The sequence below is a fragment of the Pongo pygmaeus genome, chromosome 19, assembly GCF_028885625.2.
Source record: "Pongo pygmaeus isolate AG05252 chromosome 19, NHGRI_mPonPyg2-v2.0_pri, whole genome shotgun sequence".
In the NCBI taxonomy this organism is placed as follows: domain Eukaryota; kingdom Metazoa; phylum Chordata; class Mammalia; order Primates; family Hominidae; genus Pongo; species Pongo pygmaeus.
In genome coordinates this window covers 38344466-38358732 of record NC_072392.2, presented here as the reverse complement: position 1 = coordinate 38358732, position 14267 = coordinate 38344466, and positions in this window count along the sequence as shown.

Genomic DNA, 14267 nt, shown 5'->3' with positions numbered 1-14267 from the left:
ACTTGCAGATTGTACACAAAGAGTGTTTCAAAGCTGCTCAATCAAAAGAAAGGTTCAACTCTGTGAGGTGAATGTGCACATCACAATGAAGTTTTTCAGAATTCTTCTGTCTAGTTTTTATGTGAAGATATTTCCTTTTCCACCATAGGCCACAAAGTGCTCCAGTTGTCCACTTGCAGATTCTACAAAAAGTGTTTGAAAGCTCATCAATCAAAGAAAGATTGACATAGGAAGGGGAACATCACACTCTGGGGACTCTTGTCGGGTGGGGAGAGAGGGGAGGGATAGCACTGGGAGATAAAACTAATGCTTGATGACGAGTAAGTGGTTGCAGCACACCAGCATGGCACATGTATACATATGTAACTAACCTACACATTGCGCACTTGTACCATAAAACCTAAAGTATAATAACAATAAATAAAAAAATAAATAAATAATAAAAAGAAAAAAAAAAAGAAAGGTTCAACTCTTTGTGAGATGAATGCACACATCACAAAGAAGTTTCTCTTAATGCTTCCCTGTAGTTATTATATGAACTTACTTCACTATGCAACATAAGCCTCAAAGCCCTCCAAATGTGCACATGCAGAACCTACAAAAAGAGAGTTTCAAAATTGCTCAATTGATTGTAAGGTTCAGCTCTGTGAGTTGAATGCACACATCACAGTGAAGTTTGTCAGAAAGCTTCTGTCTAGTTTTTATGTGAAGATATTTACTTTTCCACCAAAGGCCTCAAAGCGCTCCAAATGTCCACTTGCAGATTCCACAAAAAGAGAGTTTCAAAGCTGCTCAATCAAAAGAAAGGTTCAACTTTGTAAAATGAATGCACACATCAGAAAGACGTTTGTCAGAAGGTTTCTGTCTAGTTTTTATGTGAACATATTTCCTTTTCCACCATAGGCCACAAAGAGATCCAATTATCCACTTGCAGATTCTACAAAAAGATTGTTTCAAAACTGGTCAGTGAAAAGTAAGGTTCAACTCTGTGAGATAAATGTACACATCAAAAAGAAGTTTGACAGAATGCTTCCGTCTGTTTTTTATGTGAAGATATTTCCTTTTCCACCATAGGCCTCAATGCACTCCAAATATCCACTTGCAGGGTCTACTAAAAGAGTGTTGCAAAGCTCATCAAACAAAGAAAGATTCAAATCTTTCTGAGAAGAATGCACACATCACAAAGAAGTTTCTCATAATGTTTCTCTCTAGTTATTATATGATGTTATTTCGTTATCCACCATAAACCTCAAAGCTCTGCAAATGTCCTGTTGCAGACTATACAGAGTGTTTCAAAACTGGTCCATTGAAAGTAACGTTCAATTCTGTAACATGAATGCGCACAACACAAAGATGTTTCTCTGAATGCTTCTATCCAGTTTTATGTGAGGATATTTCCTTTTTCACAAAAGACCTCAAAGCTCTCCAAATATCCACTTGCAGATTCTACAAAAAGAGTGTTTCAAAGCTCATCAATAAAAGAAAGTTTCAACTCTTTGTGAGATGAATGCACACATCACAAAAAGTTTCCCATAATTCTTCTCTATAGTTATTATATGAAGTTATTTCATTCTCCACCAAAAGCCTCAAAGCGCTGCAAATATCCAGTTGCAGATTCTACAAAAAAGACTGATTCAAAACAGCTCAATCTAAAGAAAAGCTCAACTCTGTGAGCTGATGCCACAAATCACAAAGAAGTTTCTCTGACTGCTTCAGGATAGTTATTATATGAAGATATTTTGTTATCCACCATAGGCCTCAAAGCGCTCCAAATGTCCAATTGCAGATCCCACAAAAAGAGGGTTTCAAAACTGCTCAATGAGAAGTAAGGTTCAACTCTGTGAGATGAATGTACACATCACAAATAAGTTTGCCAGAATGCTTCTGTCCATTTTTTTGTGAACATATTTCCTTTTCCACCATACGCCTCAAAGCGCTTCAAATGTCCACTTGCAGATGCTGCAAAAGGAGTTCAATCAAAAAATTTCAATGCTGTGAGATGAATGTACACTTCACAAAGATTTGTCTCAGAATGCTTCTGTCTGGTTATTATTTGAAGTTTTTTTGATAATCATAGGCTTCAAAGCACGCCAAATGTCCACTTACAGAATCTACAAAAAGAGTGTTTCAAAACTGCTTAATGAAAAGTAAGGTTCAACTCGGTGAGATGAATGCACGCATCAAAAATAATTTTCTCAGAATGCTTCTGTCTAGTTATTTTGTGAAGATATTTCTTTATCCACAATAGGCCTCCAAGGACTCCAAATGTCCACTTGCAGATTCTACAAAAAAAGTTTCAAAAAGGCTCAATGAAGATTAATTTTCAACACTGTGAGATGAAGGCACATATCACATAGAAATTTTTCCGAATCCTTCTGTCTAGTTGTTATGTGAAACTATTTCCTTTTCCACCTTAGGCCTAAATGCGCTCCAAATGTCCATTGCAGAATCTACAAAGAGTGTTTCAAAACTACTCAATGAAAAGTAACGTTCAACTCTGTGAGATAACTGCACACATCAAGAAAAAGTTTGTCAGAATGCTTCTTTCTAGTTTTTATGTAAAGATATTTCCTTTTCCACCGTAGGCCCCAAAGCACTCCAAATGTCCACTTGCAGATTGTACAAAAAGAGTGTTTCCAAGCAGCTAAATCAAAAGAAAGGTTCAACTCCGTGAGATGAATGCACACATCACAAAAAATTTCTCACAATGCTTCTGCCTAGTTCTTATGTGAAGATACTTCCTGTTCCACCATAGGTCTCAAAACACTCCGAATGTCCACTTGCAGGTAGTACCAAAATGGTGATTCAAAACTGCTCAATCAAAAGTAAGGTCCAACTCCGTGAGATGAATGCACATAACACAAAGAACTTTGTCAGAATGCTTCTATCTAGTTTTTATATGAAGATATTTAGCTTTCCACCATCGGCCTCAAAGCTCTCCAAATGTCCCCTTGCAGATACTACGAAAAGAGGGTTTCAATCTGCTCAATGTAAGGTAAAGTTCAACTCTGTGAGATGAATGCACACATCACAAAGAAGTTTGTCAGAATGCTTCTGTCTAGTTTTTAAGTGAAGATATTACTTTTTCCACCATAGGCCCGAAAGCGCTCCAAATGTCCACATGCAGATTCCACAAAAAGAGTGCTTCAAATGTGCTCAAACAAAAGGAAGGTTCATCTCTGTGAGATGAATGCACACATAACAAAGAAGGTGGTCAGAATGCTTCTGTCTAGTTTTTATGTGAAGATATTTCCTTTTTCACCATAGGCCTCAAATGCTCCAAATGTCCACTTGCAGATTCTAAAAAAGAGTGTTTCAAAGCTGCTCAATCAAAAGAAAAGTTCAAGTCTGTAAGATGAATACACACATCACCAAGAAGTTTCTCAGAACGTTTATGTCTAGTTTTTATATGAAGATATTTCCTTTTCCACCATATGCCACAAAGCACTCCATTTGTCCACTTGCAGATGCTTTTTTTTATTATTATACTTTAAGTTTTATGGTACATGAACGCAATGTGCAGGTAAGTTACATATGTATACGTGTGCCATGCTGGTGCGCTGCACCCACTAACTCGTCATCTAGCATTAGGTATATCTCCCAAAATTATCCCTCCCTCCTCCCCCGACCCCACAACAGTCCCCGAAGTGTGATGTTCCCCTTCCTGTGTCCATGTGTTTTCATTGTTCAATTCCCACCTATGAGTGAGAATATGCGGTGTTTGGTTTTCTGTTCTTGTGATAGTTTACTGAGAATGATGATTTCCAATTTCATCCATGTCCCTACAAAGGACATGAACTCATCATTTTTTATGGCTGCATAGTATTCCATGGTGTATATGTGCCACATTTTCTTAATCCAGTCTATCATTGTTGGACATTTGGGTTGGTTCCAAGTCTTTGCTATTATGAATAATGCTGCAATAAACATACGTGTGAATGTGTCTTTATAGCAGCGTGATTTATAGTCCTTTGGGTATATACTCAGTAATGCGATGGTTGGGTCGAATGGAATTTCTAGTTCTAGATCCCTGAGGAATCGCCACACTGACTTCCACAAGGGTTGAACTAGTTTACAGTCCCACCAACAGTGTAAAAGTGTTCACATCCTCTCCAGCACCTGTTGTTTCCTGACTTTTTAGTGATTGCCATTCTAACTGGTGTGAGATGGTATCTCATTGTGGTTTTGATTTGCATTTCTCTGATGGCCAGTGATGGTCAGCCTTTTTTCATGTGTTTTTTGGCTGCATAAATGTCTTCTTTTCAGAAGTGTCTGTTCATGTCCTTCGCCCACTTTTTGATGGGGTTGTTTGTTTTTTTCTGGTAAATTTGTTGGAGTTCATTGTAGATTCTGGATATTAGCCCTTTGTCAGATGAGTAGGTTGCGAAAATTTTCTCCGATTTTGTAGGTTGCCTGTTCACTCTGATGGTAGTTTCCTTTGCTGTGCAGAAGCTCTTTAGTTTAATTAGATCCAATTTGTCAATTTTGGCTTTTGTTGCCATTGCTTTTGGTGTTTTAGACCTGAAGTCCTTGCCCATGCCTATGTCCTGAATGGTAATACCTAGGTTTTCTTCTAGGGTTTTTATGGTTTTAGGTCTAACATTTAAGTCTTTAATCCATCTTGAATTGATTTATGTATAAGGTGTAAGGAAGAGATCCAGTTTCAGCTTTCTACATATGGCTAGCCAGTTTTCCCAGCACCATTCATTAAATGGGGAATTTTTCCCCATTTCTTGTTTTTGTCAGGTTTGTCAAAGATCAGATAGTTATAGATATGTGGCATTATTTGTGATGGCTCTCTTCTGTTCCATTGATATATATCTCTGTTTTGGTACCAGAACCATGCTGGTTTGGTTACTGTAGCCTTGTAGTATAGTTTGAAGTCAGGTAGTGTCTTCACAGAATTGGAAAAAAACTACTTTAAACTTCATATGGAACCAAAAAAGAGCCCGCATCGCCAAGTCAATCCTAAGCCAAAAGAACAAAGCTGGAGGCATCATTTAGCATTTTTGAAACACTCTTTTTGTAGAATCTGCAAGTGGACATTTGGGGTGCTTTGAGTACTATGATGGAAAAGGAAATATCTTGACATGAAAACTAGACAGAAGCACTCTGAGAAACTTCTTTGTGATGTGTACATTTATCTCACAGAGTTGAGCCTTCGTTTTGATTGAGCAGCTTGGAAGCACTCTTTATGTAGAATCTGCAAGTGAACATTTCGTGCGCTTTGAGTCCTATGGTGGAAAACGTAATATTTTCACATAAAAACTAGACAGAAACATTCTGACCAACTTTTTTCTGATGTGTGCATTCATCCCCCAGAAGTGAACATTTGTTTTGATTGAGCAGCTTTGAAACCCTCTTTTTGTACAATATGCATGTAGACATTCAGAGCGCTTACAGGCCAATGGTAGAGAAGGAAATATCTTCATATAATTACCAGACAGAGTCACTCTGGGAAACTTCTTTTTGATGTGCGCATTCATCTCTCAGAGCTGAATCTTACTTTTCATTGAGTAGTTTTGAAACAATCTTTTTGTAGATTCTGCAAGTGGACATTTGGAGCCCATTTAGGCCTATGGTGGAAAAGGAATTATTTTCATATAAAAATTAGATAGAAGCATTCCAAAAAACTTCTAAGTGATGCATACATTCATCTCACAGAGTTGAAACTTACTTTTCATTGAGCTGATTTGAAACAAACTTTTTGTAGTATCTGCAAGGGGACATTTGAAGCGCTTTGAGGCCTCTGGTGGAAAAGGAAATATCTTCACAAAAAAAATAGACAGAAGCATTATGACAAAATTTGTGATTTGTGAATTCATCTCAGAGAGTTGAACATCTGTTTTGATTGAGCAGCTTTGAAACCCTCTTTTTGTAGAATCTGCAAGGTGACATTGGGAAAGCTTTGAGGCCTATGGCAGAAAAGGAAATATCTTCCCATAAAAACTAGACAGAAGCATTCTCACAAATTTCTGTGTGATATGTGCACTCATCTCACAGAGTTGAAGCTTTCTTTTGATTGAGCAGTTTGGAAACACTCTTTTTGTAGAATCTGCAAGTGGACATTTGGAGCGCTTTTAGGTGTGTGGTGGAAAAGGAAATATCTTCACATACAAACCAGATAGGAACATTCTGACAACCTTCTTTGTGATATGTGCATTCATCTCACAGAGTTGAACCTTAATATTGATTGAGCAGTTTGGAAGCACCCTTTATGTAATATACGCAAGTGGACTTTCGGAGTGCTTTGAGGCCTTTGGTGGAAAAGGAAATACCTTCGTTTAGGAACTAGACAGAAGCAATCTGAGAACCTTCTTAGTGATATGCGCATTCAGATCACACAGATGAAACTTACTTTTCATTCAGCAGTTTTGAAACACTGTTTCTGTAGGATCTGCAAGTGGACATTTGGAGTGCTTTGAGGCCTACGGTGGAAAAGGAAATTCTTCACATAAAAACTAGACAGAAGCATTCTGACAAACATCTTTTAGATGTGTGCATTAATCTCACAAAGTTGAAACTTACTTTTCATTGAGCAGTTTTGAAACATTCTTTTTGTAGAGTCTGCAAGTGGAGGTTTGGAGTGCTTTGAGGCCTATGGTGGAAAAGGAAATATCTTCATATAAAAACTGGACAGAAGCATTCTGAGAAACTTCTTTGTGATGTGTGAATTCATCTCACAGAGTTGAACCTTCCTTTTGATTGAGGAGTTTGGAAGCACTCTTTATGTAGGATCTGCAAGTGGGCATTTTGAGCGCTTTATGGCCTATGGTGGAAAAGGAAATATTTTCACATAACAACTAGACAGAAACTTTCTGACAAGCTTTTTGCAATGTGTTCATTCACCTGAAAGAGTTGAACCTTTCTTTTGATTGAGCAGCTTTGAAACATTCTTTTTGTAGAATCTGCAATTGAACATTTGGAGCGCTTTGAGGCCTATGGTGGAAAAAGAAATATCTTCACATAAAAATTAGACAGAAGCATTCTGACAAACATCTTTGTGATGTGTGCATTCATCTCAAAGAGTTGAACCTTTCTTTTGATTGGTCAGTTTTGAGACACTCTTTTTATAGAATCTGCAAGTGGAGATTCGGAGTGCTTTGAGGCCTATGGTGGAAAAGGAAATATCTTCACATAAAAACTGGACAGAATCATTCTGGGAAACTTCTTTGTGATGTGTGCACTTATCTCAAAGAGTTGAACCTTCCTTTTGATTGAGGAGTTTGGAAGCCCTCTTTATGTATAATCGGCAAGTGGACATTTGGACCTCTTTGAGGCCTATGATGGAAAAGGAAATATCTTCACATAAATACTAGACAGAAGCATTCTGACAAACTTCTTTGTGATGTGTGTATTCACCTCACAGAGTTGAACCTTACTTTTGATTGAGCAGCTTTAAAACACTCTGTTTGTAATATCTGCAAGTGGAAATTTGGAGCGCTTGGAGGCCTGTGGTGGAAATGGAATTATCTTCACATAAAAACTAGACAGAAGCATTCTTAAAAAATTTTATGTGGTGTGTGGATTCATTGCATAGAATTGAAGCTTACTTTTCTTTGATCAGTTCTGAAAACCACTTTTTGCAGTATCTGTAAGGGGACATTTGAGTGCTTTGAGGCCTATGGTGGAAAAGAAAATACCTTCACAAAAAAACTGGACAGAAGCATTCTGATGAACTACTTTGTAATGTGTGCATTCATCTGAGAGAGTTGAACCTTTCTTTTGATTGAGCAGCTTTGAAATACTCTTTTGTACAATCTGCAAGTGAACATTTGGAGCACTTAAAGGCCTTTGGTGGAAAAGGAAATATCCTCATATAAGTACTAGGCAGAATGTGTGAAATGAACGCACACATCACAAAGAAGTTTGTCAGAATGCTTCTGTCTAGTTTTTATGTTAAGATATTTCCTTTCCTACCATAGGCGCAAAAGCGCTCCAAATGTTCACTTGCAAATTCTACAAAAAGTGTGTTTCAAAGCTCCTCAATCAAAAGAAAGTTTCAGCTTTGTGAGATGAATGCACACATCACAAAGAAGTTTCCCAGAATGCTTCTGTCTAGTTTTCATGTGAAGATATTTCATTTTACACCATAGGCCTCAAAGTGCTCCAAATGTCCACTGGAAGATTCTACAAAAAGAGTGTATCAAAACTCGTCAATGAAAATTAAATTTCAACTCTGTGAGATTAATGCACACATCACGAAGATGTTTGTCAGAATGCATCTGTCTGGTTTTTATGTGAAGATATTCACTTTTCCACCATAGGCCTCAAAGCTGTCCGAATGTCCACTTGCAGATCTGCAAAAAGAGTGTTTCAAAACTGACCAATCAAAAGAAAGGTTCAATTCTGTGAGATGAATGCACACATCACAAAGAAGTTTGTCAGAATGCTTCTGTCTTATTTTTATGTGAAGATATTTCCTTTTCCACCGTAGGCCTCAAAGTGCTAAAAATATCCACTTGCAGATTCTACAAAACGAGTGTTTCCAAACTGCTCAATGAAAAGTAAGGTCCAACTGTGTGAGGTGAATGCACAGATCACAAAGGAGTTTTTCAGAATGCTTCTCTCTAGTTTTTATGTGAAGATATTTCCTTTTCCAACATAGGTCTCTTGTGTTCCAAATATCCACTTGCACATTCTTCAAAAAGAGTGTTTCAAAACTGCTCAATCGAAGGTAAGGTTCAACTCTATGCAATGAATGCACCCATCACAAAGAAATTAGTCAGAATGCTTCTGTGTAGTTCTTAAGTAAAGATATTTCCTTTTCCACCAATGGCCTCAAAGCACTCCGAAAGTCCACTTGCGGATATTACAAGAAGAGTGCTTGAAAACTGCCCAATCAAAAGTAAGGTTCACCTATCTGAGATGAATACACTTATCACAAGGAAGGCTGTCAGAATGCTTCTGTCTAGTTTTTATGTGAAGATATTTCCTTTTCCACCAAACACCTAAAATCGCTCCAAATATCCACTTGCAGATACTTCAAAAAGAGTGTTTCCAAACTGTTCAATCAAAAGAAAGGTTCAACTCTGTGAGATGAATGCACACATCACAAAAAAGTTTGTCAGAATGATTCTGTCTTGTTTTTATGTGAATATATTTCCTTTTCCGCCGTAGGCCTCAAAACGCTCCAAATGTCCTCTTGCAGATTCTACAAAAAGAGTTTTTCAAAGTTGCTCAATCAAAAGAACAGTTCAAATCTGTGAGATGAATGCACACATCACAAACAAGTTTTTCAGAATGCTTCTGTCTAGTTAGTATATGAAGATATTTCGTTATCCACCATAGGCCTCAAAATGCTCCAAAGTCCTCATACAGATTCTTCAAAAACAGTGTTTCAATACTGCTCAATGAAAAATAAGGTTCAACTCTGTGAGATGAATGCACCCAACACAAAGAAGTTTGTCAGAATGCTTCTGTCTATTTTTTATGTTAAGATATTTCCTTTTTCACCATAGGTCTCAAAGCGCTCCAAATGTCCATTTGCAGATTCTGCAAAAAGAGGGTTTCCATGCTGCTGAATCAAAAGAAAGTTTGAACTCCATAAGATGAATGCACAAATCACAAAGAAGTTTGTCAGAAGTTTCTGTCAAGTTTTTATGTGAAGATATTTCCTTTTCGACCTTAGCCCCAAAGCTCTCCAATTGTCCACTTGCAGATTCCACAAAAAGAGTGTTTCAAAACTGTTCAATGAAAAGTAAATTTCAACTCTGTGAGATAAATGTGCACATCACAGAGAAGTTTCCCATAATTCTTCTGTCTACTTATAGTATGAAGATATTTCTTTATCCACCATAGGCCGCAGAGCGCTCCAAATGTCCACTTGCAGATTCTACAAAAAGAGTGTTTCAAAAGTGCTCAATTGAAAGTAAGGTTCAACTCTGTGAGATTAATGCACGCATCACAAAGAAAGTCCTCAGAATGCTTCTGTCTAGATCTTATGTGGAGATATTTCCTTTTCCACCATAGGCCTCAAAGCAAACCAAATATCCACTTGCAGATAGTACAGAAAGGTTGTTTCGAAGCTGCTCAATCAAAAGTAAGGTTCAAATCTGTGAGATGAATGCACATATCACAAAGAAGTTTGTCAGAATTCTTCTGTCTAGTTTTTATGTCAAGGTACTTCCTTTTCCACCATCGGCCTCAAAGCACTCTAAATGTCCACTTGCAGATTCTATAAAAAGAGTGTTTCAAAACTGCTCAATGGAAAGTAAGTTTCAAATCTGTGAGATGAATGCACACATCCAAAGAAGTTTGTCAGAATGCTTCTGTCTATTTTTTATGTGAAGATATCAACTTTTCCTCCGTGGGCCTCAAAGCCCTCCCAATGTCCACTTGCAGATTCTACAAAAAGAGTGTGTCAAAACTATTCAATTGAAAGTAAGGTTCAACTTGGTGAGACTAATGAACACATGACAAGCAAATTTGTCAGAATGCTTCTGTCTAGTTTTTAAGTGAAGATATTACCTTTTCTACCATAGGCCTCAAAGAACTCCAAATATCCACTTTTGGAGAGTACAAACAGAGGGTTTCAGAACTACTCAGTGAAAAGTAAGGTTCAACTCTATGAGATGAACACACATATCACAAGGAAGGTTGTCAGAATTCTTCTGAGTGGTTTTTAGGTGAAGATATTTCCTTTCACACAATAGGCCTCAAAGCACTCTAATTGTCCAATTTCAGGTTGCATAAAAAGAGATTTTCAAAACTGCTCAACACAACAAAGTTACAACTCTGTGAGATGAATGCACACATCATGTAGAAGTTTGTCAGAATGCTTCTGTCTAGTTTTTATGTGAAGATATTTTCTTTTCCACCATAGGCCTCAAAGCACTCCAAATCTCCACTTGCAGATTCTATAAAAAGAGTGTTTCAAAACTGACCAATCAAAAGAAAGGTTTAACTCTTTGAGATGAATGCACACATCACAAAGAAGTTTGTCAGAATGCTTCTGTCTAGTTTTTCAGTGAAGATAAGGCCTTTTCCACTATAGGCCTCAAAGGACTACAAATGTCCACTTGCAGATTGTACAAAAAGAGTGTTTCAAAGCTGCTCAAACAAAAGAAAGGTTCAACTCTGTGAGATGAATGCACACATCACAAAGAACTTTGTCAGAATGCTTCTGTGTAGTTTTTATGTGAAGATATGTCCTTTCCCATCATAGGCCTCAAAGGTCTCCAAATGTCCACTTGCAGATTCTACAAAAAGAAAGGTTCTATTGCTCAACCAAAAGAAAGGTTCAACTCTGTGAGATGAATGCTCTCATCAGAAAGAAGTTTGTCAGAATGCTTCTCTCCAGTTTTTATGTGAAGATATTTCCGTTTCCACCATTGGCCTCGGAGAGTTCCAATTATCCAATTGCAGATTCTACAAAAAGAGTGTTTCAAAACTGCTCAATGAAAAGTAAGGTTCAACTCTGTGAGATGAATGCACACATCATAAAGAAGTTTGTCAGAATGCTTCTGTCTTGTTTTTATGTGAACATATTTCATTTTCCACCATAGGCGTCAAAGCGCTCCAAATATTCACTTGCTGATTTCACAAAAAGAGTGTTTCAAAGCTGCTGAATCAAAAGAAATATTCAACTCAGTGTGAGATGAACTCACACAACACAAAGAAGTTTCTCATCATGCTTCTGTCTAGTTATTATAGGAAGATATTTCTTTCTCCACCATAATCCTCAAAGCACTCCAAATGTCCACCTGCAGATTCTACAAAAATAGAGTTTCAAAAGTGCTCAATCAAAAGAAAGGTTCAACACTCTAAGATGGATGAACACATCAAAAAGAAGTTTTCCAGAAGACTTCTGTCTAGTTTTTATGTGAAGATGTTTCCTTTTCCACTATAGGCCTCAAAGTGCTCCAATTGTCCACTTGCAGATTCTACAAAAAGAGGGTTTCAAAACTGCTCAAAAAAAGAAAGGCTCAACCCTGTGAGATGAATGCACACATCACAAAGAATTTTGTCAGAATGCTTCTATCTGGTTTTAATGTGAAGATATTTCCTTTTCCACTATAGGCCTCAAATCACTCCAAAGGTCCACTTGCAGAATCTACAAAAAGAGTGTTTCAAAGCTGCTCAGTCAAAAGAAAGGTTCTACTCAGTGTGAGATGAATGCACACATCACAAAGAAGTTTCTCATAATGCTTCTGTCTAGTTATTATATGAAGATATTTGGTTACACGCTATAGGCCTCAAAGCGCTCCAAATGTCCACTTGCAGATTCTACAAAAAGAGTGTTCCAAAACTGCTCAATCGAAAGTAAGGTTCAACACTGTGAGATGGACACACTACAAAGATGTTTTTCAGTATGCTTCAGTCTAGTTTTTATGGGAAGATATTTCTTTTTCCACCATAGGCCTCAAAGCGCTCCAAATGCCCACTTACAGATTCTACAAAGAGAATTTTTCAAACCTCCTCAACCGGGGGGCAGAAGCCAAGCTGGCCGAGTAGGAACAGCTCTGGTCTACAGCTCCCAGCATGAGCAACGCAGAAGACGGTTGATTTCTGCATTTCCATCTGATCTACCGGGTTCATCTCACTAGGGAGTGCCAGACAGTGGGCACAGGTCAGTGGGTGCACACACCGTGCACGAGCCGAAGAAGGCTGAGGCATTGCCTCACTCGGGAAGTGCAAGGGGTCGGGGAGTTCTCTTTCCTAGTCAAAGAAATGGGTGACAGAGGGCACCTGGAAAATCGGGTCACTCCCACCCAAATACTGCGCTTTTCCGACGAGCTTAAAAGACAGCGCACCAGGAGATTAATATCCCGCACCTGGCTCAGAGGGTCCTACGCCCACAGAGTCTCACTGATTGCTAGCACAGCAGTCTGAGATCAAACTGCAAGGTGGCAGTGCGGCTTGGGAAGGGGTGATAACCATTGCCCAGGCTTGCTTAAGTAAACAAGGCAGCCGGGAAGCTCTGACAGGGTGGAGCCCCCCACAGCTCAAGGGGGCCTGCCTGCCCCTGTAGGCTCCACCTCTGGGGGCAGGGCACAGACAAACAAAAAGACAGCAGTAACATCTGCAGACTTAAATGTCCCTGTCTGACAGCTTTGAATAGAGCAGTAGTTCTCCCAGCATGCAGCTGGAGATCTGAGAAAGGGCAGACTGCCTCCTCAAATGGGTCCCTGACCCTTGACCCCCGAGCAGCCAAACTGGGAGGAACCCACCAGCAAGGGCAGACTGACACCTCACAATGCCGGCCACGTACTCCAACAGACCTGCAGCTGAGGGTCCTGTCTTTTAGAAGGAAAACTAACAGACCGAAAGGACATCCACACCAAAATCCCATCTGTACATCACCATCATCAAAGACCAAAAGTAGATAAAACCACAAAGATGGGGAAAAAACAGAGCAGAAAAACTGGAAACTCTAAAAAGGAGAGTACCTCTCCTCTTCCAAAGGAACGCAGTTCCTCACCAGCAACGGAACAAAGCTGGATGGAGAATGACTTTGACAAGCTGGGAGAAGAAGGCTTCAGATGATCAAATTATTCCGAGCTACGGGAGGATATTCAAACCAAAGGCAAAGAAGTTGAAAACTTTGAAAAAAATTTAGAAGAATGTATAACTAGAATAACCAATACAGAGAAGTGCTTAAAGGAGCTGAAGGAGCTGAAAACCAAGGCTCGAGAACTACATGAAGAATGCAGAAGCCTCAGGAGCTGATACGATCAAATGGAAGAAAGGGTATCAGCAATGGAAGATGAAATGAATGAAATGAAGTGAGAAGGGAGGTTTAGAGAAAAAAGAATAAAAAGAAACAAGCAAAGCCTCCAAGAAATGTGGGACTATGTGAAAAGACCAAATCTACATCTGATTGGTGTACCTGAAAGTGACGGGGAAAATGGAACCAAGTTGGAAAACACACTGCAGGATATTATCCAGGAGAACTTCCCCAATCTAGCAAGGCAGGCCAAAATTCAGATTCAGGAAATACAGAGAACACCACAAAGATACTCCTCGAGAAGAGCAACTCCAAGACACATAATTCTCAGATTCACCAAATTTGAAATGAAGGAAAAAATGTTAAGGGCAGCCAGAGAGAATGGTCGGGTTACCCTCAAAGGGAAGCCCATCAGACTAACAGTGGATGTCTCAGCACAAACTCTACAAGCCAGAAGAGAGTGGGGGGCAATATTCAACATTCTTAAAGAAAAGACTTTTCAACCCAGAATTTCATATCCAGCCAAACTAAGCCTCATAAGCGAAGGAGAAATGAAATTCTTTACAGACATGCAAATGCTGAGAGATTTTGTCACCAC